Below are 15,146 nucleotides of genomic sequence, written 5' to 3' on the forward strand. Positions count from 1 at the left end.
ACTTTTTAATAGTTATAAACCGATTACCAGGCGAATGGAATTTCCAAACTTGAATCAAGTTCGAAAGTACTCACTCCTTCTGATACCTCCCACATAAATCTTACTTACTTAGCTGGCTTATGACAGAACGGTTGTTCCATAAACCGAGCTTAAAAAAGATTTCCATGCGCGTTGGTCTTGTGCGCATCTCATCCAATTTGAATGACCATTTTCCGAGATGTTGTCTTCTACTTGATCTTTCCATCGGATTCGTGGCCTTCCCCTTCTGTGCTTTTATGATGCTGGGGGATCTTCATCCATTCTCACAAGATGGCCAATTTGAAAGACCATTTTCCGAGATGTTGTCATCTACTTGATCTTTCCATCGGATTCGTGGCCTTGCCCTTCTGTGCTTTTATGATGCCTTTTGAGGTTGGGCATCTTCATCCATTCTCACAAGATGGCCACGCAGTCGCTGCAGCTCGATCCGTCTGACGATGTCGATGACCGAGAATAGATGTTATAGCTTATGGTTCATTCGACGGCGATATTCACCATCGACGCAGATCGGCCCATAGATCTTCCGGAGATTTTTTCTCTCAAACACTCCAATAACTGCCTCATCTGCTAGCGCAAGTACCCATGCTTCAGATCCGTACAACAGCACGGGTAATATCAGCATCTTGTAGAGTGTGACTTTGGTCTGGTGAGAGGTAGCCTTGCTTTTGAGTTGCTTACTCAGACCATAGTAGCTTCTGATGGCCAACATTATTCTCCTACGGATTTCAAAGTATGTAATTAGTTTTGTTTATGGCGGTACCGAGGTATATAAAATCGTTCACTACCTCGGACCAACTGTGGGTCCGAGTCTACTGGGCGTCTTGCGCGTTGATACCATCGGCTTGGTCTTTTTGCCATTTACTGTCAGTCGCACTTTGTTCGATCCATTATGTCGATGTCGTCGGCGTAGGCGAGTAACATATGCTGTTTGGTGTACAGAGTGTTATTTCTGTTCACATTTGCATTTCGTATGACCTTTTCCAGCAGGATTTTACACAGGTCACACGACAAACTGTCACCTTGTCTGAATTCTCGTTCGGTATTGAAGGGCTCCGAGAGGTCCTTTCCTACTTTAACTGCTGACATTGTACCAGTTAAAGTTATCCTGCATATCCGTGTTAATTTTGTAGGAATGCCAAACGCAGACATGGCTTTAAAAACCTTTGAACGGATAGGGCTGTCTAATGCGACTTTATAGTCGACGAATAGGTGGAATGTGTCGATGTGTTTTTCATGGGCTTTTTTTCGGGATCTGGTGCAGAGTGAAGATCGGATCAATGGTGGATTTGCTGGGCCTGAAGCCGCATTGGCATGGTCCAATCATTTCATTGACCATTGGCTTCAGTCGTTCACACATCACGCTGGATAGCAGTTTGTATGCGATGGGCAGGAGACTAATACCTCTATAGTTGGCACATATTATCTTGTCTCCTTTTTTGTGCACGGGACATAGGATGCTGAGGTTCCAATCATTTTGCATGCATTCCTCTAGCCAAATAAACAAAACTTTCGGCTCTAAAACTACTCTGTAGATTTAGAACCCCTACAAGTCCATACGTCTGTATCGGAACTTGTGCATTGAACTTAATAGTAACAATACGTTTATATTCCTAAATTTCCTTGATTTTAACATTTTGTAGCATATCCGACAATCAACCTGGCCACGATCACAGCTATTTTTTCCTATTTCTCCAGCAGATGTTAATATGGACCGTTGTAGTCCATGTTATCTGCATTGTCATTGTAATTCTGTCCACTACATTCTGAGACAAGCCAACAGCAGAAGTGCAGAAAAGCGGAGGGGAGGAAAGACCATTTTCCGATGCATTTTCAAATAATTGCAATTTTGTTATTATTTTTTATGGGATTGTCATGGAGTGGCGATTTTTTTTTCGTTTTTGCAGCTTTCTGCTTCCAAAGATTACAAATGCGGTTTAAGGTGCGTAGACACACACAAACAGAAGAGTGTGTGAACACTTTCTTTTCTATGCAATTTTGTACAGCAAAAAATTTTGTTGCTGTTGTTGTCGATGTTGTCTTTGGTGTGACTTCTTCTTCGTTCGCGTTACTTATGCTTGATTCGATTTTTGTTTTATTTTGGATGTAGCCATTCTAGATGATGATAGTCAGTCAGTCAACACAGACTATGTGGCGTCTTGTTTACTAACCATTGTGTCTACTGGTTCTCCTTTGATCTGCATAAGCTACCCAGTATTTAAGCAATTATTTATTGTTGAGTTGATTAGAATTTGTTGTTGTTCTTGTTGTGGTTGCTACTTTTTGATAGAAAATACAAAAAAAGAAGATTTTTTGGATTTACGGTGGTTAGATAGGTTTCCCCTCACATTAATAGTCGTTTGTTATTATTCGGACCTGTAAAGAAAAGAAACTACATTTAAACCAATGCGTTGCGTCTTTCGGTCTTAATTATAGATAATGAAGGTTGTTTGCTTTGCGTTTTCCTTTTGGTTTGTTAAATGATTTTTTTCTTCTTCTGTCGTTTTTGAAAATTCCACAAATTTCTCTTTGTGTGTGAGAGAGTGAGGAAAAAATAAAATTGGATCAATTACCCATACTTACATATTTCAAATAGTACCACAGACAGATTATTCTATTCTGCTGTGGTTGACCGCTTTGTTTGCCACTGCAAAGTTTGCTTCTTAAGTCTTTTGTTTTTTTTTTTTTGTTCTTTAACCTGTCTCCACAGCTGGAGTCACAGTACCGTTATTAAGAATTTAGAAACTATTCTTATGAAGAGTTCATTTGGGGGGCTACATTACGTCGGTTATATTATCTATTTAACAAATGATATCCATCATTATCATTATTATCATCAACATCATCAGCAAATTGCCGGTGATCATTATTTGTATCATCCCATTTCTCATTTGCCAAAGAGATTTCACATAATGTACTTTTGGTAGATTTTGAAACATGATTGTTATAATTATTTATTTGTATTTTACAGAGTTTTATATAAAATTCTCAGGGGAGGGGCAAATTTTAGTCCATAAAAACGATTTTCTGCGAAGAAATTATTTACCCAAAAAGAACCCAAAATGCCAAATTACATTTTATCGGCTGGAATATGCGACTAGGGAATTTGTAAGAGGACAATGTCCAACCAAACCAGTAAGGAAAGTAGTAAAGTTGGACTGGGCCGACTATATGATACCCTTCACTACTTTGGGTATATTCTACATAGTCTCCTAAAAGACGTCGCCTTTTCGAAAAAACACTGAACGAAATATTTATAAGAACTTTGGTGCACCATTTCAATTAAATCGGACGAAAATATATATCTAAATCTGAACCGATTTTCAAGAAACTTTGCACACACTATAGACTCAATTCAGTACGCTATGCCAAATGTCGTGCATATCGAAAGATATTTACCTTAAATCGGACGCAAAAATATATATGGGAGCTATATCTAAATTTGAACCGATATTCACGAAACATAACACACATCATTCTAGACTTAATTTAGTGCGCTACAATTTCGTGCACATAGAAAGACATTTTAGGTTAATCGCCCACAATTTACTCCGCATAAGTGAAACATTGCATAACTGAAAATATCGGATAACTGAAATAGCTTTTAGAGTCCAATATTCCAATTTCCTTTCAAATCATTCCGTATTACTGAAAATTGTGAGAGTGAAGGATAATGACGGAATATTTTGCATTAAGGAATGCACATCTTCAAAGCCCACCCTAACAGATATTTTTCTGCAATTATTGATTTTTCGACGTATGGAACGTGTGTATCATGTATATAGAAATTTGACGTCGATGAACTTTAAGTTCGTTCGGCCAAACTTTTAAAACCAATTGGAAATTAAAAAAATTAATAAATAAAACTCCGTTCCGCATTTCCATATTTTATATGCAAGTAACAAAGATGTACCAAAATATTTTACATAATGCACCGCTCATAGGGGAAATGCCAAAACGATAAAATTAACAAAATTTTGAGGAGGTCGTCCACTTTCATGATGATAACCAATTTTTAAATAGGAACAATGTAAAAAATGTGACTTAATCGACTTAAATCGGCTAGTATGAAACCTTACGCATAAAAAATACTGTTCGTAACAAAAATCCTTTGAGCAGTGAACATGTCAACCAGTTTAAATTTTTATCATTTTTTATTTTCATAAAATTAGATACCTACGAATTCGATATAAAATATGAATTATTGAAATTTTTAAAAATTGAAGATGTTTCCCCTTATGAGAAGTTCGGATAACTGACATTATTTTCAGTTAACCGAACTCCGCTTAAGTGAAATTATCGGAGAACTGAAACAAACATCCAGCTTTTTTTTCCGTTTCTATCCAAATACGCAAGGACATTATTTAAATGTGTGTCAATCAATACGCCGAAAATTAAAACATTTTTTTTTAATAAATCGAAAAATGTTTACATTTAAAGACACACACATTTTTCAATGACTATATATCTACTTTCGAAAAACAAAGAATCCAAAATACGCATCGTCAATGATGAAAATTTACAACGTTATATTTTGATATGCAATCAATGCCTATTTGGGTAACATCCATTAAAATACATGTATTTTACTTTTGAGGTGAATAAAATCGTACACATACGCATGAATCGTACACATACGCATGAAATTGAAAAATATTTGTTTCCCAAAAAATTTTAGTTTCAGAACATATTGCCATTAATCAATCAAGGCCTTGATAACCGATAATATAAAATACTCGATGAAAAGTTACATGTAAAAGTTTAATATATATATATATATATATATACCTTTGGACTATTAACATCGAAATTTCCTGCCTCATTTACAAAAAAAAATCGGACGAGTCTATATATGGGAGGCATATCTAAATTTAAACCGATTTCAACAAAACTCCACGGACGGCATCCTGTAGTTACACAGTATTTTGTCTCAATCAGAAAAACACACGTTAGTGCAATTTCAAATGTTGTCTCAATCGGACAAACATCGGGAGTTTTCGGCAACCTTTACATAAAATCGGACAAATATAGAGTAACTTCGGGTAATGTTCTTGTTTTGATATTGTGGGCGTAACAACGGTAAAAAATAAAAACAAATTGTTTTCACAACATATTAGATTTGTTGGCTAAATATATTCCAGGTCAAACATTATATATACTCTAAACTGCGAATAAAAATAACTTGGCGGGTAATGTGGACCAGTATGTGTGGGTAATGAGGATCAGTAAGTTAAAGGTTGTTAAAGTTAATGTTGTGGATGGGTTGTGATAAATTTCAGTTCACTCTTGGGTAACAATGAATGCAAAAATACATGGGTTCATGTTTTGGAATAGCCCCCATTTAAGGGTACCGCCCAGAGATGGCCGGTCAGAAACAGTGACGTAAATGACATACATTTCCGACGTGTAATACATACGTCAGAAACGTCGGAAACCTACCCAAATCCATTTGGTTTTTGACAAAATAGCTATTTCCATTAATCAATTTGGAAATTACGCATTCTTTACTCAAATTAATATAAAATTTCAAAATTTTCTTCTCAAAAAACAAAAATTAAAAATTTACATCAGTTCTAGTAAGGAATAGTAAGATATATGTAAAAATAATATATATTCTTGAAAATAACTGTATATACTGATAATATTAAAATAAATGACGTTTACTACATTTATTACATTTTATACAGGTATATGACGTTTTTGACAGTCGAAAACCTAAAAATTCGCCAAACGGACCATCCGGACCATTTTGAAGGTCCTTGCTTCATTATCCAACCGAAGCACCTGTAATTTCGCATATCGAGTTTTCAGAGGATAGAATACCTCCTCGCATGTTAAATGCGCCCATGTTTCGAACTCGTCCTCATGAAAAGGTCCCACTTTTTTTATAGTGGTCCACATTACCCGACATTTAATATTTTTTTTAAATAATTATCGGCTTCAAAAATGAATAAAAATTAAAAATCACAGATTGTAATTACAGTACGTATATTTTGTTAAAAAAAAACAAGAAAACCTCATAACTCCTTTATATTCGAGAAAAACAAAGTGTTCGACTATTTTGCAAAAACGTTAACCTATTATGCTAAAAAATGTTCAAATCACACTTTTGCAATCAGTGCTACATTTTCTACTACTAAATTTTCAACATTGCAATTATTTATTAAAAACCAAGTTTAATGTTTGTTTTCACTAATTAGGAAAACATTTATCAAGGCGGCATTGACATATGGTCCACATTAGACGCATAGTCCACATTACCCGAAGTTATCCTATATATATGGGAGCTATGTCTAAATCTGAACCAATTTTTTTCCTATTTTAATACGGTATGTCCATATGCCAAATTTCATCCAATTCGGATCGTAAAGGTCGCATTTACAATCCGAATTGGATAAAATTTTGTTTAAAATTTAATATTAACAGACGGACGGATTTACGAAAGTGATTTTATGCATATTCTCAAAAGAATCCATTTGACTATCTCGTTTCCTGTTACCTGTTACAAACAAATACACAAGGGCAATACCTGCACCAAAGCGCACCGAAATGGCCAAAACCAAGTACCTTATTGCTGAGAATTGATAGAAAACATTCCAGTTAGAATAAATGTGAAATCTCTACAGAGCACTATAGGTCAAATGACCAATTTTTCTGTGCAAAATTCATAGCGCCAACAAAAATTTATAAGAAATCGATTCAGATTTGGATATATCTCCTATATATATTTTCGTCCGATTCTATGTAATTGGTGCACCATACTGCCAATATTAGTCCCATTTAGGCAAGATTTTGCACAGAGTATTGAATTAGGTCTAGATTGATATGTGTCAAGTTTTGTTGAAATCGGTTCAGTTTTAGATATAGCTTCCATATATATTTTCGTCCGATTTTATGTAAATAGAGCACCATACTGCCAATATTGGTCCGATTGAGATCGTATGGTGTTTACAGTTGTAATGTTACAATTAAAAAACTAGTAGAAAAATTATGCAAAGCCCTTAAATTTCCAAATTGTTAAATTTGGTCACGAAACAATCCGACAGACTATATTAAAAATTTAATTTCATTCGGGCAGATTTAGAATCGTCTGCGTAACATGGGACAAATTTGTGGAAAACGTTTTATAACAAAATTGATATACGCTATTCGGTACGGCGTACTGTTAAAAAATGTAACTTGTGCCAAGTTTCATGCATTTCTATGCATATTCTCAAAAGGAACCCTGCGTTTCCTTTTGCCTGTTACAAACATATGCACAAAGACATAATACCCTGTACCACAATGTGGTGAAGGGTATAAAAAGACAATCAATAAATTTAAAGTTGAAAAATATTACAAAATTAAATTACAATATGGCATCACGAATCTTTTTTCAACCACCATTTTCGAAATTCGAATCCACATTTCGCATTTGGTGCTTCTCCCAATTCATTCAAAATAAGGCAAGTATGTGAAAGCGAAAAAAATTTCAAAAGCGGGATATCTCCCTAGCTAATATCCAGAATAAGGCTGATAGTGAGACCTATACCGAGATTCAAGATTTTAATAATAATAGTGCACCAAAACCATATCTTTGTTTTAATCTAACACATAAAATGCGCCCCCATTCTGAATTTCTATATATCGTCATCATAAATGCAAACGGACGTAACTACAGAAATTGAATTTTTGTTTCCCACTGGGTGGAAAAGTACCCTGTGCCAAGTTCTATCGCTATCGGAGAAATATTTAATGTATTTAGTCCTGATTTAGATTAGGCAAGTTTACTTGCGGCAATTATTATCGTTCTCTTTTGAACTTGCTTCATGCGTCTATACAAGCCAATTCGGGTTCAAAAATATATATTTTTTTAACATTTTGTGACAATATTCTGGATTTGTATTTCAAATCACTGACACTACAAAAAAAAAATACGCAAAACGAATTGCCCAAAAATTGTCGGTACGGGCAATTTTTTTTCAATTTCTATTCCCTTTGCCCCTCTCTCCTTTCCGCAAGTAAACTCGCCCAATCTAAATTGAGACTAAGTCCTGACTTATATTAGGCGAATTTACTTGCGGCAATTTTTATCGTTCTCCTTTGAACTTGCTTCATTCGTCTATACAAGGCAATTTGATTTCAAAAATATTTTTTTTTAAATGTTCTGGATTGGTATTTTAAATTACTGACACTACAAACAAAATTCACAAAACGAATTGCCAGACAATTGTCGGTACGAACAATTTTTTTCAAGTTCTATTCCCCTTGCCCCTCTTTCCTTCAAACAAAGACTAGCCGCAATTAAACTCGCCTAATATAAATTGGGACTTAGAGCAACATTTACATAAAATCGGTCCAAACTGTATATGGGAGCTATATCGAAATCTAAACCGATTGTCACGAAACTTCACACACATCACTCAGTACGCTATGCAAAATTTAGTGCAAATCGAAAGAAATATAGGGGATTTAATGCACAATTTACACAAAATCGGACGAAAATATATGTGGGAGCTATGTCTAAATCTGAACCAACTTTCACGAAATTTCACACACATCACTCTAGACTCAATTCAGTACGCTATGCTTAATTTCTTGCAAATCGAAAGAAATATAGGGGCATTAATGCACCATTTACGCAAAATCTGACGAAAATATGTGTGGGAGCTACGTCTATATCTGACCCGTTTTCAATAAAATTTAAGACACGTAACTCCGGACTCAATTTTGTACGCTGTACAAATTTTAGTCTCAATCGGATAATTATTATTCACTTTGTTGTACTACAATTGTGTTGTAGTTACGTCCTTTTTTCAGAAAATGTCAAGTAAAACAGACGTAACTGACAGAAATCCTTTAAAAAAAAAAAAAAAAAAAAAATTAAAAAATTAAATACGGCTCTATAGTGCGTTTAAACGTTGAAAAATGTCCAGCCATGCTCCATTTTTATAGATTTTATAACGTTTTTTGCTTCTCCTGTAAAATTAGTAAAAGTGTAGTTACGTCCGTTTGCATTTGAGATGACGATATACTCTATATCAAAAATAAAAGCCCATCAACTAAACATCAAGGATTTAGACCTATACATTAACTAAACGCATATTCCGATACAACATATCACAATGTTATATATATTCTTCCACACAATACGAACTATACTTTCGCCCAATACAAATCTAATTAGGCTTATCAATATCATATCCCAACCACATGAAAAAATAACAATTTGGTTTAAATAATTTTTTTTTTTTTTTTTAGATCATCAAGCTCGACTCGAAAGAGTATAAATAATCACTTAAAATCACTTTCAAAATGATCACAAAAATTCAAATAACATTATTTTTTTTATTTAATATACATTGGATATATTTTGCTTTAATTTCGTTTTTTATTCGTATTTTATAATAATATTAATAATAATAGTCGGTATGTATAATAGTTACAAACACATATTACAGTCTTAGGAAACATATACTATGTATTGAAGTCGAAATCGTCAATGCATAGAAAAAATATTGGCAAATATATGTAATACATACGTATTGAAAGCTACGTAATTTGTTGAGAGGAGGATAAAATGAAATAAAATACTCTAATTTTAAAGGAAAAACAAAAAATATAACATAAAAAACATAAAAATATACATTCATAAATAAAAAAAATTGTTAAGAGATAATCATATTTCTTAAAAAAAAAGATGGACAATAATAACGAATTTACAGTCTTTAAAAAAATATAAATCATAAAACTAATTTCGATAATAATACATTCAAAATTTTGTTTTTGTTAAGGAATTTTAAAACTCATCTTCATTTTCAAATAGTGCTATAATACGTCTATGCTCAGCCTCTTTGTCGAGGTCGTTGTCATCTATAGCAACAGTTACATTGGCAACAACATTGTCTGCTTTGGTATTATGCTGTAGAGCATTGTGTATTTCAAGAGCATCTAAAGTTTCGAATAACAAATTACACGTGGGACAACGGGCACAAGGATTTACCAAGGACCCACTGCTTCCAACATTGTTTGGTGTTTTCCGAGAATTTTGTAAAAGTTCCAAAAGTGGAGAAACATGAGCTCTTCGTGTTCTTGTTGTGGTTGTTGTCGTAGTCGTTGTCTCCAGTAGATCTTGACGTACAGCTATGAGAGGTGGAAGACTATCAACGATAACTGGGCTCGAACTACTACCCATTACCAAGTGGTGGGCTGGAGGTGGTGGTGTTATTGTTTTTGCTGCATTTTGCAACTTCTCCAAAAATGCTTTACGTTCTGGATTTTGTGATGTTGTGGCTGCCAATATTTCAATGGGCGATTTAGCCGCAATGGTATTATTTATTGTCGTTGTGGCCAATCGGGCTATGGGCTTCTTCAACTTCATTTCAGATCTTTCAATTTCATGTAAGATGTTATTACTAATATTAATGGGTGTCTGCCGTAAAGCCGTCGATGATCCAGTGGCCGGAAACAGAGGCACCGTATCATCTTGTAAAAATGATGAACCAATAACGGTTTTATTTACTTTGTGATTTGTATTCTTGGTATTTGTGGCATTGGCCACAACATTTAAAATATTATTACTGGCATTAATGGGATTGGGTCGTACAACATTCGGTTGTACATTATTCGCTTCTAAATTATGCAATAAATTATCGATTTTATTATCTTTACGAGTTTGCTCTGTTGTTTCCGCCGCAGTGCTGGTGTTTGTCGCCTCCTTACTTTCTAACAAATCTGGCAATGTGGTATCGATTAAATTCTCCTTCAACCATATGCACGTCTTACGTATAGAAAATATCATACGACGTATAAATTCATGTGGTGAAATCTCTTTACAACGTTTTATATACATTAGATTCTTAATCTCCTCGTAGAATTCGGTGAATTTAAAATCAACACATGTTTTTAAGTGCTCCTGTATGGTCTCTTCGAACATAAAACGCCGGGAACAGTATTTACACTTGTGTTCCTTACAAGTCGATTCAATATTCATACTTATCAGATCTTTCAATTCATCCAAATCCATGATATCATCTTCTTCGAATATTTTCTCTTTATACGAGAAGATATTTGAGTTTTTATGATTGTTCTGATCGCCACCATTGCCGCCACTATCACCATTTGATTCCGGCTCGTCATATTCATCACTTGATATATTGCGGGGATATTCGTCTTCATAGTTTTGTCGTTTTCTGCCATAGCCAGCACCACCTCTAGTGTTCTCACCACCACCTCCGGCGGCTACATCAAATGATGCCGATTTCATAAGATTATGTTTTCTATGTCTAGCCCTATTTGCTAACGGGCCCTGTCCACCAAATCCAATTGCTCCACCACCCGATATACGTTCCTGCATCTCGGGATTCTCATACAATTGGCTCAAATACAAGAGACAACTTTTCGTTTGGTTAGTTAATACTCTAGCCATATTGCTATTGTCAGCTGTCGTTGTTATTAGTCTCTTATTCACTTTATTTTGATCTTTATAAAAACAATTTGTTGTTGTATTGTCATCTTCATTATTCGTATTTTGGGCTTGTGCATTGTTGGCATTATCCTCATTTAGGCAGTTTTTATCAGGACGTATTGTTAGTATATCATTAATTGCCTTCGTATAATTCCATTCGGTTTTTCCTTTTAAAATTTCTTTGTATTCTTTAACAGCCAAGAAGTTTAAACATATTTCAATTGCCTTTTCACGAAATGTAAAGGCATGCTTCAGATATGATATACAAAGGGCACAAATATGTTGTGGAAGTCCATCATCTCGGGAGATCTGTGAAGAGGGAAAGAATCAATGTATAAGATTGTATTGAAATAAAATATTTGTAATATTTAGAAAAGGAAACCGCACTATTGCTTTATAAGAGGTCAACAAGATCCCAAGTGCTGTTGACCAGAGGCTTGAGATCCTAGCTTCGCATACGGCTTGAACAAGCTGTCAAATGTTTTGTAGGTGATATATTTTTGCGGTCTATCAATGAGAGCAATTCTATATTATAAATATTATTTATAATAATTCTAATAATCTATAGCAATTAGGTACTCTAATGCAATTAGCTAACACCAGTTCTGTGATATACCTAATTTTAAACTGTGATTTTTTATTTATTATTTATTTTATTATATAAATGATGGTGGAGTCCCGTATTTTAATAATCAAAATCAATCAGCTCTTGAAAATGTTGGAAAAAAGCCAACGAAACGTCGAGCAAATATGAAATAAAAATCGTTTTATTTTCATAAAAATTAGCTGACCAAAAAACCCCAACAAAAAACATAATGGTCAGGACCGATTTGAGCATTCCATGACTGTAGTGAAAACAAATAAAAACCCTATTTAAATGTCCTGTGTCATTTATTTTTATATTATTTGAAAGGTTTCGGCCGAAATATTTTCCTCGGCGAATAGTTAAAGCCTAGTTGAATTTGTCACTGAATTCAGTTTAGGATGGTTCTCCTCAAAGGTAATCAAAGCCTTTATCTGTCGATATTTTTTATATTGTGAATATGGGAAATTACAAAATTCTTTTAAAATTCCATTAAAAAAAATTTGAAAAATTTTTTTTCGAGCACATTTATGATTTTTGGTACATAGGTTAAGAAAAATATGCTGATTCGAAATCTGTTCGCGTTCACAAATTCGGATGCTGCGCACAAAAGTTATAGCGGTATTTGTATTTCAAATATAAATTAAATGAATTCCTATTTTTTTGCGAGCACATTTATGATTTTTGGTACATAGGTTAAGAAAAATATGCTGATTCGAAATCTGTTCGCGTTCACAAATTCGGATGCTGCGCACAAAGATTATAGCGGTATTTGTATTTCATATATAAATTAAATGAATTCCTATTCGTTGTAATTCGCGAATTTCTTCAGAAATGGATAAACACATTTGCTTTCTTTGCATAATTGTCAAATCACATTGAAATACGGTATAATAGTCGCGAAAAACAAATAGAAGCATGAAGATATCTGAAAATAAAATAAATTATTTTTTTAAATAAAGACAAAATGTTTATTTGAATTTTCGATTTTTTATCATGGTTAAGGGGATACGGTTTTGTCTTAATCTTCTAAAATATACGACGCTTTCTTCTGCAAATTCTTTTAGATGATTGCTAAATATCGGTAGATTCATCGGATAAGAGTTTCGACTTTAAAAATGACTAATTATATTGCACTTACAATACATACAAATGGTCAATATTCAAAAGCATGCAATTCGTGGAAATCAGTTGTTGCGCATGCGGTTTTCGTATAAACTAAATCAATTTCTACCAATAATTATGAATTTTTGGGTGTTTCATTTAGCGGACATAGTGTGCCGCTCGATGCACTTTACTATGCAAAAACCGTAAAAATGGCTAAAAATGACGCAACGTACATACGATTTTTATGCGCATCGGGTTTCAATAATCTCCATTGAATATACACAAAAGCACACCTATTTTAAAAGAATTGGTTAAGAACTGCGGATGTGCCACCACAATCAATTTTGGGTAAAAGATGCATATTATTCGCTTATCGATGTATTTTTGACCTATTTTCACACAGATTCGCGAATATGATAATACAATCATGAATTTAGGTAAAATCAATTCGAAGAAAAACGCGATTATATACGCGAATTAGCCAAAATAAGTTTTTGCAGTTTTTCCTACTTTATTTAAAAAATATTTTTTTATGCATTTTTTTTTTTTTTGCATTGCCCTATGTTCCACATGTCAATATTGCCCTATGTTCCACATGTCTATATAGTCAAGTTTTTAAATCCTAGTCCAATGCCTAATATTAATAATAATATATTACTTTAAAAGAAAGTGTTATTCATGAAGAAATAACAAATTCGGGTCCTGTTATACTCTGCGACATGAAGTGGACATTTAAGATATCAGCATTCGTTCAGGACCTTCATAAATGGCGGGGTATGTCATGATACATTTTTGGTAGGAAGATTTGACATCCAATAAGAACCAAATTAGAGCCAATTTTGTTTAAAAAAAATGTTCTCAAACTCTTCAAAATACCATTTAATGAGGGATACCGTTAAGAATATCGATCATTCGATGGGCATTCATAAATCGACATAAAATTGTGTTCTGATCAAGAATATATATGGGTGTTGCAAACCATAAGGTGGAGGGTATGAGAATACAGATGGCGCATGAGAACTATATGTTTTCCGATATTTTAATAAAAGACAAGGCAACAACTAAACTTTATTTTTTTATTATTTACCTTTTGAGATGAGCTACATGATCGAAGTTGCAATGAAAAGGGCGAGTGATAATACAATTCCACAATTGTGTGACTCGTTTCGCCTATTGAGCAATGTGGCCTACAATTAGGAAAATTTTGAAAATAGACACCAAATTAGGAACAAATATTTTTTTTTTTATTACTTCTAATCTAAGGTCCGGTCGTGAACCGTTTTCAAATTCTTACCATAAGTAGTTTTAGTTTGTTTAGTTTTCAATAAACAAAAAGGATGTCAAGAGTTAAAAACCTGATGCTTTCATTTATTACCACTGATGGTACTCAAAAATGTATTGAGGGTGACTTGTTAAAAACAAATTTGTGTTCAATTTAACATTTACAATTTTACTGGCTTAACTCTAGTTTAGTAAAAACGATCAGATTTTTCTGAAACTTTTTCTGGGTATAATCTTATAGCTTATAAAAATTCATTTTTGGAGATACAGTTAAAAACTGGGTTTTGGACCCTGATTTTTTTGAACGCCTAAAAGTCGACCATGGGTCCACCATTGTCCCTCACCAATCCTTATTTAAATGATAGGCCACAATTTGCCTTAACCGGATCCGTGGAACCGGGTACCCGAACTTCCGGGTCAAATAACCGAGTACCTCCCCCAAGAAAAAATATATCCCCATAGTTAGGGTAAAAATACCTAAGTCTGGACAAAATATCAGAAAATTTTGATCGTTTTTACTAAACTAGTGTTATTCTTCTTTTACTTTTCCTCCGAAAACCGTGTCATTGACCGCGGAAATGGCTATATGTTCATATTAGAAAGTTGTAAATCCCCGGCCGAAGTACGTCCATTCAAACAAACTATTATATTTAAAATGAGATTCTGTCTTGTTTCAGGCGTTGGCATCTGTCC

The sequence above is a fragment of the Musca vetustissima genome, unplaced genomic scaffold (genome assembly GCF_032173495.1).
Source record: "Musca vetustissima isolate MV318-11 ecotype Yass unplaced genomic scaffold, APGP_CSIRO_Mvet_v1 utg14130, whole genome shotgun sequence".
NCBI lineage: Eukaryota > Metazoa > Arthropoda > Insecta > Diptera > Muscidae > Musca > Musca vetustissima.